The 17,713-nt window shown below is 40.7% G+C and overlaps 1 protein-coding gene and 1 pseudogene across 3 annotated transcripts in view; one reads left to right on the top strand and one right to left on the bottom strand.

Annotated features, from left to right (window-relative positions):
• Positions 1-17,713, bottom strand: part of TESK2 (testis associated actin remodelling kinase 2) — a 168,216-nt gene that overhangs the window by 148,800 nt on the left and 1,703 nt on the right. The window lies entirely within an intron of this gene.
• Positions 6,389-6,625, top strand: LOC102470175 (60S ribosomal protein L38 pseudogene; annotated as a pseudogene).

Genomic DNA, 17,713 nt, shown 5'->3' on the forward strand with positions numbered 1-17,713 from the left:
TGATCTTCCTACCTCAGCCTTCCAAGTAGCAGGGACTATAAGGATGTGCACCACACTTAGCTTTTAGGGCAGGCCAAGAATCAAACCTGGCCTCCCATGTGGCCTTAGCCTGCTGAGTGGCAGTGTAAACCAGCATGCACTGGGGCTTAAGCGATATTTACTCATGATAGAGAGCATGTGTACATGATAGAGTGAGAGCTAGAGTAAGAGCCAGAAAAAGAGAAGTACCCTGAACAATATTTGGTCACACTGTGATCCCCTACCCCCAGTCCTCCAGATCATTAGGATCTTACAGGGCATGTCTAGCATGTCTCAGGTTGGCAGAGCTAGGGATTCCAAACCCATGGCTGGCGACATGGTTTTCATCAATGAAGTTCAGAACAATACCAACTGAGGCTGGGTCTCTAACTTTCTGATAGGGATTTGCTTCCTTTTAACATTTTCTTTCTGATAAAAGTTCCAGAAAATAAATCCCAGTTTCAATTAATAGTGTATTCTAGAGCCAGCTGGTGGTATGGTGGTTAAGGCAGCTGGAGCCCACATGGCCAACTGCATGATTTGAGTCCGGACCTAGCGGCTTAAAAAGCACACCAGGCAACTGTGTGTGTGTGCCCAAAATCCTAAAAGGAGAATGGAAGAAAGGAACTGCAGAGTGGCCATCCACCTTGGGGGGTGTTTTCTCATTTTTCTCTCTCTCTCCTTCTCTCTCTCTCTTTACAGAGAATACATGCACCCTGGGACCAGCAGTTAGCGTAATGGCTATGTCACTGGACTCCCATGTAGCCAACCGTGGTTTGAGTCCTGGACCCGGCATCTTAAACTTACACCGGGCACGTGTGCATGTGTGCCCAAGATCCCGAGAGGAGAATTGAGGAGAAGGGATTGTGGTGTGGCCATACCCCCTGGGGGGTGACTTCTTGCTTTCTCTCTCTCTGTCTTTCTGGCGAGCACACGCGCCCTATAGCAAAAACCTCTCCAAAAAAAAAAAGAATACATGCACCCTATAGATAAATATGTACATACATACATGAAGTTTTTTAAATTAAAAAATAGTGTATTCTATAATGCAATTATAAAACTTTAAGGGGGGGACCAGCAGGTAGCATGGTGGCTAAGGGCACTGGGTTCCCACATGGCGGACCATTGTTCAAGTCCCGGACCTGGTGGCTTGCTTTCTCACTTTCTTTCTCTCTCTTTTTTTCTCTCTCTCTTTCACTGTCCCTCTCTGGTAAAATTTAAATAATAAATTAATAAATAAAGTTAAAAAAAATTTTTAAGAGAGTTTTTAGTATGATTTCCCTGACTTGGCAAGGCTTTACTAAGACTAGAGCTTTACCATGCAAGGAGAATCATCTGAATTTAAGATACAAAGGAGACAGGCACACAACTTTTATTACAAATGGTATTTCAGGGACCAGCAGTTAGTGTAATGGCTATGTTGCTGGACTCCCACATAGTTGACTGTGGTTCGAGTCCTGGACCTGGTGGCTTAAACTCACGCCAGGCGCGTGTGCGTGCGTGCCCAAGATCCCAAGAGGAGAATGGAGGAGAAGGGATTGCGGTGTGGCCATCTCCCCTGGGGGATGATTTCTCGCTTTCTATCTCTCTGTCTCTCTCTGTCTGTCTGGCGAGCACACACACCCTATAGTAAAAACCTCTCCAAAAAAAGAAAAAAAAAGGTATTTCACACAATGCCTACTTTTACAGGTCTTTACTATGTATGTAATGTCCTTTCAAAGAGTCATTTTTCAATAGAGAATTTTACTCCTTTTCTAATACAATTTTTAAATAGTATTTCTACTAATTCACAGGCATGAAAAGATTTCAAAAGCATTTCAGACTAGCAGGAAGGAAGCAAACTGTAACCTAGAATAGCTGACATAACACACAACGTTAAAAAACCTCAGTTGCTGAGGTACTTCTCAGTAGTGCTTGAAGCACTGACTATCCTTTTCACTTAGTACTCAACAATGTCTTCTTGGTCGTCCTAGCTCCACTCTCATGCCTCTTTCAAACTATTATACAGGATGAGTAAACTTGAGAACCTTCCATGGGTCACACAAAGGCTCTCCTTCATTTAATCCCTGTCCATATCTCCAGCCTCATCTATCTCTATGAGATATATAGATAGATACCTATCTCCCACAGACACAATCTACTCCAAATATCGAGAACTATTTGTACAGTCGCACTCACACCTCAATGCCTATGTGCGTAATATTCTTTCTCCCTGATGTGTTCTTCCAAGTCTTTTCCACATGGCTCTCTCTGTAATCATCTCATATGGGAAATGTTCTCTGACCCCATCAATCTTCTTTTTCTGTGCTTTGATAATGCCCTGCACAAATGTCTGATGTTATATTTTTTTAGAATTATTTTATTTAACTTTATTTGTGTATTTATTTTCATTTGACCAAAGAGGGGCAGAGAGAGAGAGAGAAAGTGAAAAAGAAAGTCGCCAGGTCTGGGACTTGAACTGTGGTTGGCCATGTGAGAGTCCAGCACACTTAACCACAACACCATCTGCTGGCTCCTATCATACAGTATTTTAATTGTTGCTTATCTCTCTCTTTCTCTGGACTATGAGCTCCATGAGGACTTAGACTTGAACTGAGCTCCAAGTGAATTATGGCATACAATTTTTTTCTTATTATTTGTTTCTTTTATTTATTTATTTATTTATTTATTTATTTATTTATTTTTAAGTTTCCATAGGGCACATGTGCTCATCAGAGAGAGAGAGAGAGAGGAAAAGAAAGTGAGAAAGCAAGCCACCAGGTCCAAGATTCAAACCGTGGTCAGCCATGTGGAAGTCCAGTGCCTTAACCACCATGACACCTGCTGTCCCCTGGCATTCAAGTTTTTTTAAATAATTATTTATTTAACTTTATATTTATTTATTCATTTAATTTGACAAGAGAGAGATACAGAGAGAGAAAGTAAGAAAGTACGCCACCGGGTCTGGGACTCGAACCATGGTTCACCATGTGGGGGTATCCAATGCCTTAACCACCATACCACCTGCTGGTCTTTCATATTTTAATAGTATTATATGAGCCAAAAGTTACAGTGGAGAAAAAATAAAATAAATAGAAAATTGATTTCATGCTTTCTATGTTTAAAAAAAAAAAAAGCCATTTTTTACAATTAATTTTCCTTTTTTTTTTTAAAGATTTACTTAATTTTCTTTATTCTTTTTTTCTTTAGAGGTTTTTGCTACAGGGTGTGTGTGCTCGCCAGAAAGACAGAGAGAGACAGAGGGACAGAAAGTGAGAAATCACCCCCCAGGTGATGGCCACACCACAATCCTTTCTCCTCCATGCTCCTCTTGGGATCTTGGGCATGCATGCACATGTGCCTGGCATGAGTTTAAGCCACCGAGTCCGGGACCTGAACCGTTGTTGACTATGTGGGAGTCCAGTGACATAGCTATTATACCAACTGCTGGTCCCTATTATTATTATTTTTAAATTTGACCAGTTAGAGACAGAGAAAGAGAGATAGAAAGTGAGAAAGCAAGCCACCAGGACCAGGACTTGAACCATGATCAGCCGTGTGGGAGTCAGAGCCTTGCCACCATGCCACCTGCTGGCCCCTTCTTTCTTTTAGTTAAAGAATTTCTCACTTCCCCTTACATTGTCACTGTCTCTGTCTCTTTCTCTGGCGAACACACACACCCTAGGGGGAAAAAAAGAATTATTTATCTTATTTTATTATTTTTTTTAAATCATTGGTTTAATTTTATTAATTATTACTATTATTCAATGACCAGAGAGAGAGAGAGAGACAGGAAGAGTGAGAAAGCAAGCTGCATGTCCTAGACTCGAACTGCAGTCAGCCATGTGGAAGTCCAGCACCTCAACCACTGTGCCACCTGCCAGCCCCATTTATTATTATTTTTTTAATTTGACTAGAGACAGAGAGAAGGAGAAAGGGAAAGTGAGAAAGCAAGCTATCAGGCCCAGGACTCGAACCTCAGTTAGCCATATGGGAGTTCAGCACCCTAACCACCATGCTACCTGCCAGCCCCAAAAGCCATTCTTCCATTCACTCGGTGAACAAATATTTATGTAGCACTTCCTAGGGGCCAGACACTATATCAAGCCCTGGAGAATTGGTGATGACAATGTAGACATATGGAGAAAAAATTCTGAGAGGATACAATCTAAAATGTTAGTACTGGGGACCAGCAGTTAGCGTAATGGCTTTGTCGCTGGACTTGCATGTAGTCGACTAGGGTTTGAGTCCCAGACCCGGTGGCTCAAACTCACGCCGGGCGTGTGTGCATGCCTGCCCAAGATCCCGAGAGGAGAATGGAAGAGAAGGGATTGTGGCGTGGCCATCCCTCCAGGGGGTGATTTCTCGCTTTCTGTCTCTCTGTCTCTTTCTGTCAGCAAATGCATGCACCCTATAGCAAAAACCTCTAAAAAAATAAAATAAAATAAAATGTTAATACTGGTTATTAAATCTGAATTGCGGACAAATTATAATACAAGTTGAGCATCCCTTATCCAAAATGCTTGCAACCATAGTGTTTCATATTTCTGATGTTTTTTGAATTATGGAATATTTCTACATATATAATACATATCTTGGGGATGGAACTCAGGTCTAAGCATAAAATTCATTTATCTTTCATACATACCTTATACACCTAGCCCGAAGATAATCTTATACAATACTTTTGTAATGTGGCATTTTTTGTTTTTTAAAACTTTATTTTAATTTTTATTATTTTTTAAAAATTTGTTATATGGCACATGCGCTAAACAGAGAGACACAGAGGTGTGGGGGGAGAGAAAGCAAGCCACCAGGTCCAGGACTCAAACCGTGGTAGACCACGTAGGAGTCCAGAGCCCCAAACACCACCATGTCACCTACTTACCCTTTTTTATGTTTTTGACATAGGGCATGTGCACTTGCCAGAGGCAGAGAAAGAGAAAGTGAGAAATCTCTCCCTGGGAGGATGGCCATGCCACAATCTCTTCTCAAATTCATTTTCCTCTCGGGATTTTGGCACATATGCACTGCCCTCGGTGTGATTTTCGTTTTTTAAATTTTGTTTGAGAGGTTTTTTGTTTTTTTTTTTTAAGAATTATTTAACTTTATTTATTTACTTTTTTTTTTTTTTTTTGGAGAGGTTTTTGCTATACGGTGCATGCGCTCGCCAGACAGACAGAGAGAGACAGAGAGACAGAAAGCGAGAAATCACCCCCCAGGGGGAATGGCCACGCTGCAATCCCTTCTCCTCCATTCTCCTCTTGGGATCTTGGGCACGCACGCACACGCACCCGGCGTGAGTTTAAGTCACCGGGTCCGGGACTCGAACTGCAGTTGACTATGTGGGAGTCCAGCGACATAGGCATTATGCTAACTGATGGTCCCGATTTATTTATTTACATTTAACCAGAGAGGGACAGAGTGAGAGAGAGAGAAAGTGAGAAAAGAAGCCTCCAGGTCCAGGATGAATTGCAGTCAGCCATGTGGGAGTCCAGTGCCACCATGCCACCTGCCAGCCCAGAGAGATTTTTGCTATAGGGCATATGCACTTGCCATAGAGACCTAAAGAGAGAACAAAAAAATCACCTCCCCGCCCCCAGAGGGATGGCCATACCACAATCCCTTCTCCTTCATTCACCTCTCAGGATTCTGGGCATATACACACCCACATAGCTGGAATGAGTTTCAAGTCACCGGGTCTGGGACTCGAACCACAGTTGGCCATGAGGAAGTCCAGTGGCTTGACCACCATGCCACCTGCTGGCCTCACATTTATTTTTTTAAAGTTCTTGTATTTATTTCTTCCATGAGCAAGAGAGACAGAGACTGAGGGAGATAGCACTCCCAACAGGATTCTGATAGCACACACCACCCCTAGCCTTCAGCCAGTCCTGGGTCATAGGTGTACGTGGGTATTCAGGAAGGTCTCCAGACTTGAGTTGGAAACCTTCCCATGCAGAACTTCATTGCACAGCATTTTTATGCCACTTCGACTGCAATCCATCACAAGAAGTCAGGTGTGGGATTTTCCACTTGTGGTGTCATGTTGGCATTCAAGAACTTCCAAATTTTAGAACATTTTCAATTTCAAATTTTGGATTAGAAACACTCAATTTATAATGTATATCTTGTCCTTTAAAATATTCTCTATTTTCCAGTGCCAGCTGGTGGCATGGTGGTTAAGGCAGCTAGATCCCACATAGCCAGCCAACTCCATGGTTCAGAACCAATGGCTTTAAAAACATGCCATCACGTACTGTCTCTCTGTCTTACTCTGACAAGTGCATACACCCTACGGCAAAAACCTAAAATGAAAAAATATATATATCTTTAATTCTCTATTTTCCAGGATGCTGGCTCTGAGTGTCTTTTAGGCGTTGCTGGTCTGTACCCTTTCCCCATGCTTCCCTCCATGCCTTGGGAAATCGAGGAAATCAAAGACTTTCTGCTAACAACCCGGAGAAAGGATGCCAAATCTGTCAAGATCAAGAAAAATAAAAATAACATGAAGTTTAAAGTTTTATGCAACAGACACCTTTACACCTTGGTCATCGCAGACAAAGGGAAGGCAGAGAAACTGAAGCAGTCTCTGCCCCCCGGTTTGGTGGTGAAGGAGCTAAAATAAACTAGACACTGAACTACATTAAACATTTTTTAAATTCTGGGGAAAAAATAATAACTCTCTATTTTCCATTTTTTCTTTCCATTTTTTAAAAGATTATTTTATATAAGGCACATGTATTCACTGGAAAGAGAGAAAAAGACAAAGAGAAGGAAAGTGAGATATCACCCTCAAGGTGGGAGGGCCATGCCACAATCCCTTCTCCTCCATTCTCTTCTCAGAATTTTGGGCACACATACACACACATGCACCTGGCATGAGTTTCAGGTAACCAAGTCCAGGGCTCAAACTGTGGTCTACCAGGACCAGCAGTTAGCGTAATGGCTATGTCACTGGACTCCCATTTAGTTGACCGCGGTTCGAGTCCCGGACCTGGTGGCTTAAACTCATGCCAGGCACGTGTGTGTGCGTGCCCAAGATCCCAAGAGGAGAATGGAGGAGAAGGGATTGCGGCGTGGCCATCCCCCCTGGGGGGTGATTTCTTGCTTTCTATCTCTCTGTCTGGTGAGCGCGCGCACCCTATAGCAAAAAACCTCTCCAAAAAAAAATAATAATAACCTGTGGTCTACCATATGGAAGTCTAGTGCCTTAACCACCATGTCACCTGCTGACCCCTCCAATTTTTTTCTTAATTAATATGTATTACTGTTATAATCCCCAAAATATTTTTTGGGTCCTGTAGAATTCCATATTTCTATCAATCAGTAAGAACACAATGCCCAGAATATATAGTGTGCAAATTTGTGAGTACAAGTTAAGGAGAGCAAAACAATTTCTGAGCACTTTTGTTCAAATGATGATTATAGCTAATACAAGGAACAACAAGTATGCAAAAAAATTTCAGAATTTCTACAGAGAAATCATTGTGGAAAAAATACCATGCAAAAAGATACCATGCAAATTACCCCAAGAAAATACCATAAGGTCACTATCACCCTAGTTCTCCACACTGCAGAAAGAAAATTATATTAATGTATTGTATTTAATGCAGGAGGTGAAATGACAGTCTCCATACAACTTGCTCAGAAGACAAATGAATAAATAACACCATATTTCATCTGTATAATGATTTACAGTTTACAGTTCACGAAGCACTTTGACCTTCACAATAATTCTATTTTCTCTTCCCAATTGGATAGATTAAAAAACTAAGGATTGTTATGTGGAAGGCTTTTCTAACTGTGACTCAAAATTCAAAAGCCATTAAAAAAAGAAAGATTGAGAAGTATGTCTATATGGAAATACAGAACTTCTACATGGAATTAAAATAAAGGAAGTCAGAAGACAAATATCAAAATGGGAAGACTAATTGCAAAATACATTACACAAAAAACATTCTTTTGTTTTTTCAGTTTCTTAGTTTTGCTAGGTCATGCACACTGAACAGAGAGAGACAGTGACAGAGAGGAGGGAAAAGTGAGAAATCATTCTCTGGGGGTGATGGCCATGCTACAATCCCTTCTGCTCCATTCTCCTCTTGGGATTTTGAGCACACATGCACATGAGCCTGGAGTGCTTTTCAAGCTTCTGGATCTAGGACTCAAACCACACAGTTAGCTATGTGGAATCCAGACACCTTAACCCCCACACCACTGGCTGCCTTCAGAAAACATTTATTTTTTAATATAAGGAGAGATAGTCCTACAAATTAACAGGAAAGACAGACAAAAATAGGTAAAGGATTTTTTTTAGTTTTTTAAAATATTTATTTCAATTTGATCAGAGAGGTACAGAGTGAGAGAGAGAAAGCCAGTATAATGATTTACAGTTTACAGTTCACGAAGCACTTTGACCTTCACAATAATTCTATTTTCTCTTCCCAATTGGATAGATTAAAAAACTAAGGATTGTTATGTGGAAGGCTTTTCTAACTGTGACTCAAAATTCAAAAGCCATTAAAAAAAGAAAGATTGAGAAGTATGTCTATATGGAAATACAGAACTTCTACATGGAATTAAAATAAAGGAAGTCAGAAGACAAATATCAAAATGGGAAGACTAATTGCAAAATACATTACACAAAAAACATTCTTTTGTTTTTTCAGTTTCTTAGTTTTGCTAGGTCATGCACACTGAACAGAGAGAGACAGTGACAGAGAGGAGGGAAAAGTGAGAAATCATTCTCTGGGGGTGATGGCCATGCTACAATCCCTTCTGCTCCATTCTCCTCTTGGGATTTTGAGCACACATGCACATGAGCCTGGAGTGCTTTTCAAGCTTCTGGATCTAGGACTCAAACCACACAGTTAGCTATGTGGAATCCAGACACCTTAACCCCCACACCACTGGCTGCCTTCAGAAAACATTTATTTTTTAATATAAGGAGAGATAGTCCTACAAATTAACAGGAAAGACAGACAAAAATAGGTAAAGGATTTTTTTTAGTTTTTTAAAATATTTATTTCAATTTGATCAGAGAGGTACAGAGTGAGAGAGAGAAAGCCAGAAAGCAAGTCACCAGGTCCAGGACTTGAATGTCATTGGCCATGAGGTTAGCGCCCTTAAAAACCATGCCACCTGTCGGCCCCGGTAAAGGATTTTAAACAGATAAGGTTACACAAAGAAAATATGAGTGACTCAAACATATAGAAAGGTGTTTAACCTTAGCATAATTTTTTTAATTAAAATTATACTAGGGTATTTTTGTTCTCTATCAGATTGGCAAAAATCCATATATTTGATAACAGCAAGACATAATACTAATAACATTGATCCTGGAGCCAGAGTGCTTAGTCTGAATTTCTGCCACTTAGTAGCAGTGTAATTTGGGCAATTCACTTCAATTTTTTTTCAAGAATTATTTTCAAAATTTATTTATTTTTAAATAATTATTTTAACTTTCTTTCTTTCTTTCTTTCTTTCTTTCTTTATTTTAATTTGATCAGAGACAGAGTGTGAGAGAGAGAGAAAGTGAGATGGCAAGCTACCAGGTCCGGGACTCGAACCATGGTCAGCCATGTGGGAGTCCAGTGCCTTTAACCACTATACCACCTACTGGCCTCATATTTATTGTTATTTTTTAATTCACTAGAGAGAGAGGGGGAAAGTCAGAAAGTACGCCTCCAGGTCTGGGACTTGAACCCTAGTCAACCATATGGGAGTCCAGCATCTCATCCACTATGCCAACTGCTGGTCCCATCACTTCAATTTTCTATTCCTCAATGTATTCATCTGAAAAAAGGAGATAATACTAGTACCCACGTAAAAGAAATATTAAAATTAAATGAGGGGGAACCAGCAGTTAGCGTAATGGCTATGTCGCTGGACTCCCACGTAGTCGACCGTGGTTCGTGTCCCGGACCCAGTGGCTTAAAACTCACGCCGGGCGCGTGTGCGTGCGTGCCCAAGATCCCGAGAAGAGAATGGAGGAGAAGGGATTGCGGCGTGACCATCCCCCCTGGGGGGTGATTTTCTCGCTTTCTGTCTCTATGTCTCTCTCTGTCTGTCTGGAGAGCGCACGCGCCCTACAGTGAAAATCTCTCAAAAAAAAAAAATTAAATGAGGTAATGTATATAATAAAGCACCTTAGGACAATACAGGCATATAGTAAGCAATGTGTAAGTATTAGCTATCATTCAGCCAATGATAGATGATAATGAATACATGGGCTATATGTATTGGAACAACCTCTAAGAAAGGCAAAATGACATGTTCAAAGGGTCTTTATTATAGCATTGCTTATAATGTCAAAATACTAAAAACAACCCAGCAGGTGGCGTAGAGGTTAAGGTGCTGGATCTCACATGGCTGACTTCACAATCTGAGTCCTGGAACTGGTGGCTTGAAAAATCACAGTGGGCAGGACCAGCAGTTAGCATAATGGCTATATCACTGGACTCCCACGTAGTCGACCGTGGTTCGCGTCCCGGACCCAGTGGCTTAAACCCACGCCGGGCACATTGCATGCTTGCGTGCCCAAGATCCCGAGAGGAGAATGGAAGAGAAGGGATTGCGGTGTGACCATCCCTTCTGGGGGGATGATTGCTCGCTTTCTGTCTCTCTCTGTCTGGTGAGCGCATGCGCTCTATGGCAAAAACTTCTCCAAAAAAAAAAAAAAAATCACACTATGCATGTGTGAGTGGGTGCCCAAAATCCTGAGAGAAGAACGGACGAGAAGGAATTGTCGCCATCCCTTCTGGGAGGTGATTTCTCACTTTCCCTCTCTGTCTCTCTCTGTATCTGGGGAGCATACATGCCTTCTAGAAAAGTAAGTTTCTAAGTAGTTAAATAAATTACAATACATCCATCCAACTATAAAATACTCTATAGGTGGTTTTTTGTTTGGTTTTGTTTTTGTTGGTTTTTTTTTCTTTTTAAGGAGGAGGTCAGCTTTATGGCACAGTGGTAATATGCTGCTCAAGAGAAGCTAAGTCCCACATGACAACTACAGTTCAAATCCCTGGCCTGCTCCACCTGAAACATGCCAGACATAAATGTCGGTGACATCTGACAGGCTAAAGGCCTGGAAACAGTAATCACAGAATGGCCAGATCCTATAGTGGGTGGTCATCTCTCTCTCTCTTTCTCTCTCACATATCTGCACACAATCTTCATTATGAATAAAGAAAAAATATACTGGGGCTTGCTGGTGGCATGGTGTTTAAGGTGCTAGACTCCCACATGGCCAACCATGGTTTGAGTCCCAGACCTGGCAGCTTGCTTTCTCCCTTTCCTTCTCTCTCTCTGTTTCTCTCTGGTCAAATTTTAAAATAAATATTTTAAAATACGAATAAAGAAAAGAAAATTTTGGGAACCAGTAGTTAGCATAATGGCTATGTCACTGGACTCCCACGTAGTCGACCGCAGACCCGGTGGCTTAGAACTCACGCCAGGCGCGTGTGCATGCATGCCCAAGATACCGAGAGGAGAATGGAGGAGAAGGGATTGCGGCATGACCATCCCCCCTGGGGGGTGATTTCTCGCTTTCTGTCTCTATGTCTCTCTCTGTCTGTCTGGCGAGCACACGCACCCTATAGTGAAAACCTCTCAAAAAAAAAAAAAAGAAAAATTTTAATTAACTTAAAAAAATAAGAATAAAAAAGTTCTCTTGGGCTAACAGGTAATATGGAGTTTAAAGCATCTGGATCATGTGTAGTTCAAGCCCAGGACCTCACAGCTTGAAAAACATGCTGGGCTCTTATGCATGCATGCACAAAATCCTGAAAGGAGAATGGAGGAGAAGAGAATGTGGCACGGCCATTCCCCCAGGAGGAAGGGAGGCCATTCCCCCAGGGGGAAGGGAGATTTCTCACTTGTCTTTTTCTCCCTCTCACTCTCTTTCTCTGTCTTCCTCTGACAAGTGTGCACACCCTATAGCAAACCTAAAAAAAAATAAAATAAAAACAAAAAAAGAATGAGGAAGCTCTTTATGTACTGATCTGGATAGTTCTCAAAATACATTAAATTAAAAAAAAACAAGAATGAGGGGCCAGTGGGCGGTGTGGTGGTTAAAGGTGTTGTATTCCCACATGGCTGACCACAGTTCAAGTCCTAAACCTGATAGCTTGCTTTCAACTTTTCCCTCTCTCTCTCTCTTTCTCTCTTGCTCGCTCTGTCCCTCTCTGGTCAAATTAAAATAAATAAATACAGTTAAATAAAGTAATTATTTTAAAAAATCACAGAAAAAGACATGGCAAACTATTGAAGATATATAGGTTTGATAACTATTCTAAATCATTATTATGAACACAATCTATAAAACATAAGTGAAAAAATGGATAAAATAAAGGTAGAACATCTAACATATTGAGTCATCATAAAAGTCTTGATGTATTTTTCTATGTTATTTTTGTGTGTGTGTGCAAAATGCATCATGACTTTTCTGAAGACTCAATAATAGGAAAAGAGACAAACATTTAATAGATGTATCATACTTAATTTAATTAAATTTAAAATAGTGACATTTATCACTCTAATGCCCTATTTACTTTTAAACTTTGCCAATATTTTTTACCTTATTTTAAAAAATGGTGGTTCGAGTCCCAGATCTGGTGGCTTAAACTCACACCAGGCACATGTGTGTGCGTGCCTACGATCCCAAGAGGAGGAGAATGAAGAAGAAGGGATTGGAGCATGACCATCACCCCTGGGGAATGATTTCTCACTTTCTGTCTCTCTGTCTCTCTGGCAAGCGCACCTGCCCTATAGCTAAAACCTCTTAAAAAAAAAGTCAAAAACAAATGGAATTAAATAAATAAATAAATCTTAAAGGAAAAAAAAAAGGCAAGAATGGGAGAGTGAGAATTGCTGAACAGTGGGGAATCATGGGCTAATTTTTGCATAAAAATTGGGTAAAAAATTTTTACATTCATACTTGTAACCTTTGTCTTAAAAAAGTCTAAAAGAATTTAGAGATTATTAAAAGTTGCTGGGGAGGCTAGCAGGTGGTGTGCTGATTAAGGCACTGGACTCCCACATGGCTGACTGCAGTTCAAGTCCTGTACCTGACAATTTGCTTTCTCACTTTCTCTCTCTCTCTCTCTAGTGAGCACACATGCCCTACAGCAAATTGAAAAATAATCACAATAATAAATAAAATAATTCTGGGCCTGCAAGCGATGTGGTAGTTAAGGGGCTGAACTCCCACATGGCAAACTGCAGTCTGAATCCCAGACCTTGCAGCTTGCTTTCTCACTTTCTCTCTGTCTCTGGTCAAATTAAACAATAATAATAAGTAAGCAAAATTAAATTAAACAATTCTTAAAAAAAAAATCTTTAAAAAAAGTGTTGCCCAGGGGGGATATGGAATTGAGTGGCTAAAGGACAGGCACAGAAGTGAGATTTTTACTAGTTATATAATAAACATGTAAATATTTATATGTAAATATATTTGTGTATTTAACTAACCACTTAAACATATTGTCTATTCAATTATTAGATCTTTTAAGAAAACAAAGTAAAAGCTCACCTCTTTTTATTCTCTAATAAATAATTGGCCTAAAATCACATTAACAGGGTGATTAAAATTAGAACTTCCAGGGGACAAACAGATGGCATAATGGTTATGTCGCTGGATTCTCACTTGACAGACCACAGTTCAAGTCCCAGACCCAGAGGCTTGAAACTCACACCGGGCACATGTGTGTACACATGCCCAAAATCCTGAGAGGAGACTGGAGAAGGGATTGAGGCATGGCATGACACCTGGGGGAGGGAGGAGTGACTTCTTGCTTTCTGTTTCTCTGGCAAGCACACACATGCCCTAAAACAAAAAAAAATTATCTTAAAAAAAAAAAATTAGGAGGGCCAGCAGGTGGCGTGGTGGTTAAGCTGCCTGGACACTCCCACATGGCTGACCACGGTTCAAGTCCTGGACCTGGTAGCTGGCTTTCTCACTTTCCTTTCTCTCTGTCTCTCTCTCTCTGTTCAAATTAAAATGAATGAGGGGCCAGCAGGTGGCATGGTGGTGAAGGTGCTAGACTCCCACATGGTTCACCATGGTTTGAGTCCTGGACCTGGGTGACTTGCTTTCTCACATTCCCCCCCCTTCACTGTATCTCTCTGGTCAAATTAAAAATAATAATAAATAAAATAAATAATTATTTTAAAATTTAAAATGAACGAATAAATAAATAAGTCTTTAAAAAAAAAAAAAAACTTATGCTGGGCGCATGTGCATTTATGCCCCAAATCCAAGGAGAATGAAGAAGGGATTATGGCAATGGCTATCTCCCCTGAGGGGTGATTTCTCACTTTCTGTCTCTTTGTCTCTCTGGTGAGTACATGCGCCCTATACCAAAAATCTCTAAATTAAAATTAAAATTAGGACTTCTAGTGTTTTTTATTTTTATCATACTGTCATTCTGAAGCGTTCAGGAATTTGGAAGATTTTTTAATGATCACACATTGGCTTTTCTCTGAAACAACCATCTTTCTGAGTGTTCAGCGAAAATAATACTAGAGAAACCACACTGAAGTTATCTCTATATGATGACTTGGAAAACAGTATAATACCCATTGCTGGTCAATAACATACCCACATAATACAATGTAATAATTGGGCTTGACCTAGGTGAAATTCCTATAAAAGTCACTATCATAGTTTTCAAAGTCCAACCCAAGATTCATTTTACATAACAAAATGTAGCATGTGACATTAAGAATATAAGGGGACCAGCAGTTGGTGTGGTGATTAAGGGCTGACAAATTATGTACTTCTACAAAATTTGATCTTTGACCACATTTTTTATTGTCTGCTATTCAGTATATAAGTACATAAGCCTCCCTGCAGGTTTACTTAGAAAACCCCACTTGGATCTTCAGAGTCAATCATATCTCCACATTATCACTAGCATGTAAAGTTGTTCCCATTTATCTTTCTCTTCTGCAAATTTCAATTCTGGATCAACATAACCATATATCTTTTTCCACTCCTATTCCTAAGCTATTGGTAAATGTATAAAATTCATGCTACTAGAACCCATAACAAATATATTTCTAACTAACCGAGCCTCCAATACGGTTAGCAACCTTTTTTTCCCCCGTTCATGAAAGAGAGACAGAGAGACAAAGAGACAGACCAAGAAAGGGAAAGAAAGTACCTCAATGATGGGGCCTGGTCACACCATAGTTGTTTTCCCTATATCACTATCCTATCAGGATCTTAGCCATGACTTTCTCAAGCCAATGGGGCAGGACTCAAATCCTGGTTGGCAATGTGGTCCCTCTGCACAACACAGAACCACTATGCTACAGGGGCTCTGCCCTTCCTTTTTTTTTTTTTTTTTTTTTTTTTTTTTTTTTTTTTTTTTTTTTTTCCCATTCGGGTTTTGCCATAGGGTACATACACTTGCTAGAGAAAGAAAGAGAGAAGGAAAAAGAGAAATCATCCACCAGGGAGTGGACACATCACAATCCCTTCTCCATCATGCTCCTCTAGGGATTTTTGAGCACGCACACACACATATCCAGCAAGATTTTTCAAGCTGGGAGCCAGTGAGTGGTGTGGTGGTTAAGGGTGCTGGATTCGCACATGGCTGACCGTGGTTCAAGTCCTGGACCGGGCAGCTTGCTCTGTCTCTCTCTCTCTCTCCCTCTCTGTCCCTCTCTGGTCAAACTGAAATAAACACATGAATAAATAAATAAAAATCCAAATTAAAAAAAAAAAAAAAAAACCACTTAGAAAAAAAAGATTTTTCAAGCTGTTGGGTCCAGGACTCAAACCATAGTCAGCCATGTGAAAGTTCAGCACCTTAACCACCATGCCACCTGCTGGACCCACTCCCCCTCCCTTTTTTTTGGGGGGGGGGGCAAGTAGGTACATGTACTTGCTAGAGAGAGGAAGAGAAAGCACCCCCCCCCATAAAGCATGGTCACACCACAATCCTTTTTCTTCCATTCATCTCTCCTATCAGGATTTTGGTCATGAACACATACATGCCTGGTATGTTCTCCAAGCCACAGGGGCAGGACACAAACCGTGGTTAGCCAAGTGGGATCCAGCTCTTATAACACCCTATTGTAAGGCCTTTCATTTATTTATTTGGTTTGCTGGTTGGTTGGTTGGTTTTTAGTTTCTGTTATAAGGTAAATGTGCTCACCAGAGAGAGAAATCACTCCCCTTGAGGGAATGGCCATGCCACAGTCTCTTCTCCGTTCTCCTCTCAGGATTTTGGGCATGTACCCACCTACTGGCATCATTTTCAGGCTGCTGGGTCTGGGACTTGAACCATGCAAAAAGCCACATGGAATTGGAAGTCTGAATGCCACCTGCTGGCCTTTTTTTTTTTTTTTAATCCTTAATCTATTCATCTCTTTCATTTTCCATTGAAGATTTTCATGGTCATAATACGTAGGTCAGAAATTCTACATAGTTCATTCAGTCTTCAGAGATAACTGACTTCTCCACAGATAACTGTTTACATCAAGAAACTAAGGTGATTCATCCCTATAGCTCAGCAGTTAAGAAAACCAGATGCCATAAGGCTCCATGGTTCAAATCCAGATCATAGGTTTGAAAAACACACTGGGCGGGACCAGCAGGCAGCATGGTGGTTAAGGTACTGGACATTCCCACATGGCCAACCACACTTCAAGTCCTGGACCTGGTGGCTTGCTTTCTCACTTTCCCTCTCTCTGGTTAAATTAAAAATAAATAAATAAATAGAATGAATAAACACAATTAAATAAATAATTATTTAAATTTTTTAAAAGGAAAAAGAAAAACACACTGGGCATGTGTACTACGTCCAAGATTCTGACAGGATAGAGAAATGGAGAAAATAAGGGTTGAGAGTGACCAAGTCCCGTGGGGGAGACCTCTCTCTCTCTCTCTCTCTCTCTCTCCCTCCCTCGCATACCCTCTGCTCTCCCACCCTAGAAAAAGGGAGAAATAAGACCATCAAACTCTTGCCTTCTTTCTCTTCTATTATCCAGCTTGACCTCTATCTTTTCAGTGTCAAAGAATGAAACATCCAACACCTAAGTAAACCTTCTCCTCAACCTATAAAACTGTTTCACCATTACTAAAAAGAAAAGCACAAATGTGCCAGTAAAGTTTTAGAACTAGATAGACCTTGTTCTAATCCTTGGCTACAGTCTCCCTACCCAAACCACAAATCTGTTGTGATCAATAAAGCATCTTCATGGTCCCTGACATCTCATATTTTCTTCTTTTTTTTTTTTTTTTTTTGAGAGGTTTTTGCCATAGAGTGCGTGCGCTCGCCAGATAGACATAGAAAGAGAGACAGAAAACAAGAAATCACCCCCCCAGGGGGGATGGCCACGCCACAATCCCTTCTCCTCCATTCTCCTCTCCGGATCTTGGGCACGCACGCACACACGCCCAGCATGAGTTTTAAGCCACCGGGTTCGGGATGCGAACTGCAGTCGACTACATGGGAGTCCAGCAACATAGCCATTACGCTAACTGCTGGTCCCGACATCTCATATTTTCAATAAAGATGAGTTTCTCTCCTACCAGCTCTCCTTCACAACTCAAAGAGTAATCATTACTCACTGTCTTCCATTTATTCTTCAATCCATCATAGCCACAAAGGAAGCAAGTGACCTCCTAATTGTTTACACAGTGACTTCTTCCTAATTCTCATTCTACTTGACCTCTGAAGCACCTGACACTGATAATCATCTCTTT

Source organism: Tupaia chinensis, unplaced genomic scaffold (assembly GCF_000334495.1).
Source record: "Tupaia chinensis unplaced genomic scaffold, TupChi_1.0 Scaffold000387_1, whole genome shotgun sequence".
Taxonomy (NCBI): Eukaryota; Metazoa; Chordata; class Mammalia; order Scandentia; family Tupaiidae; genus Tupaia; species Tupaia belangeri.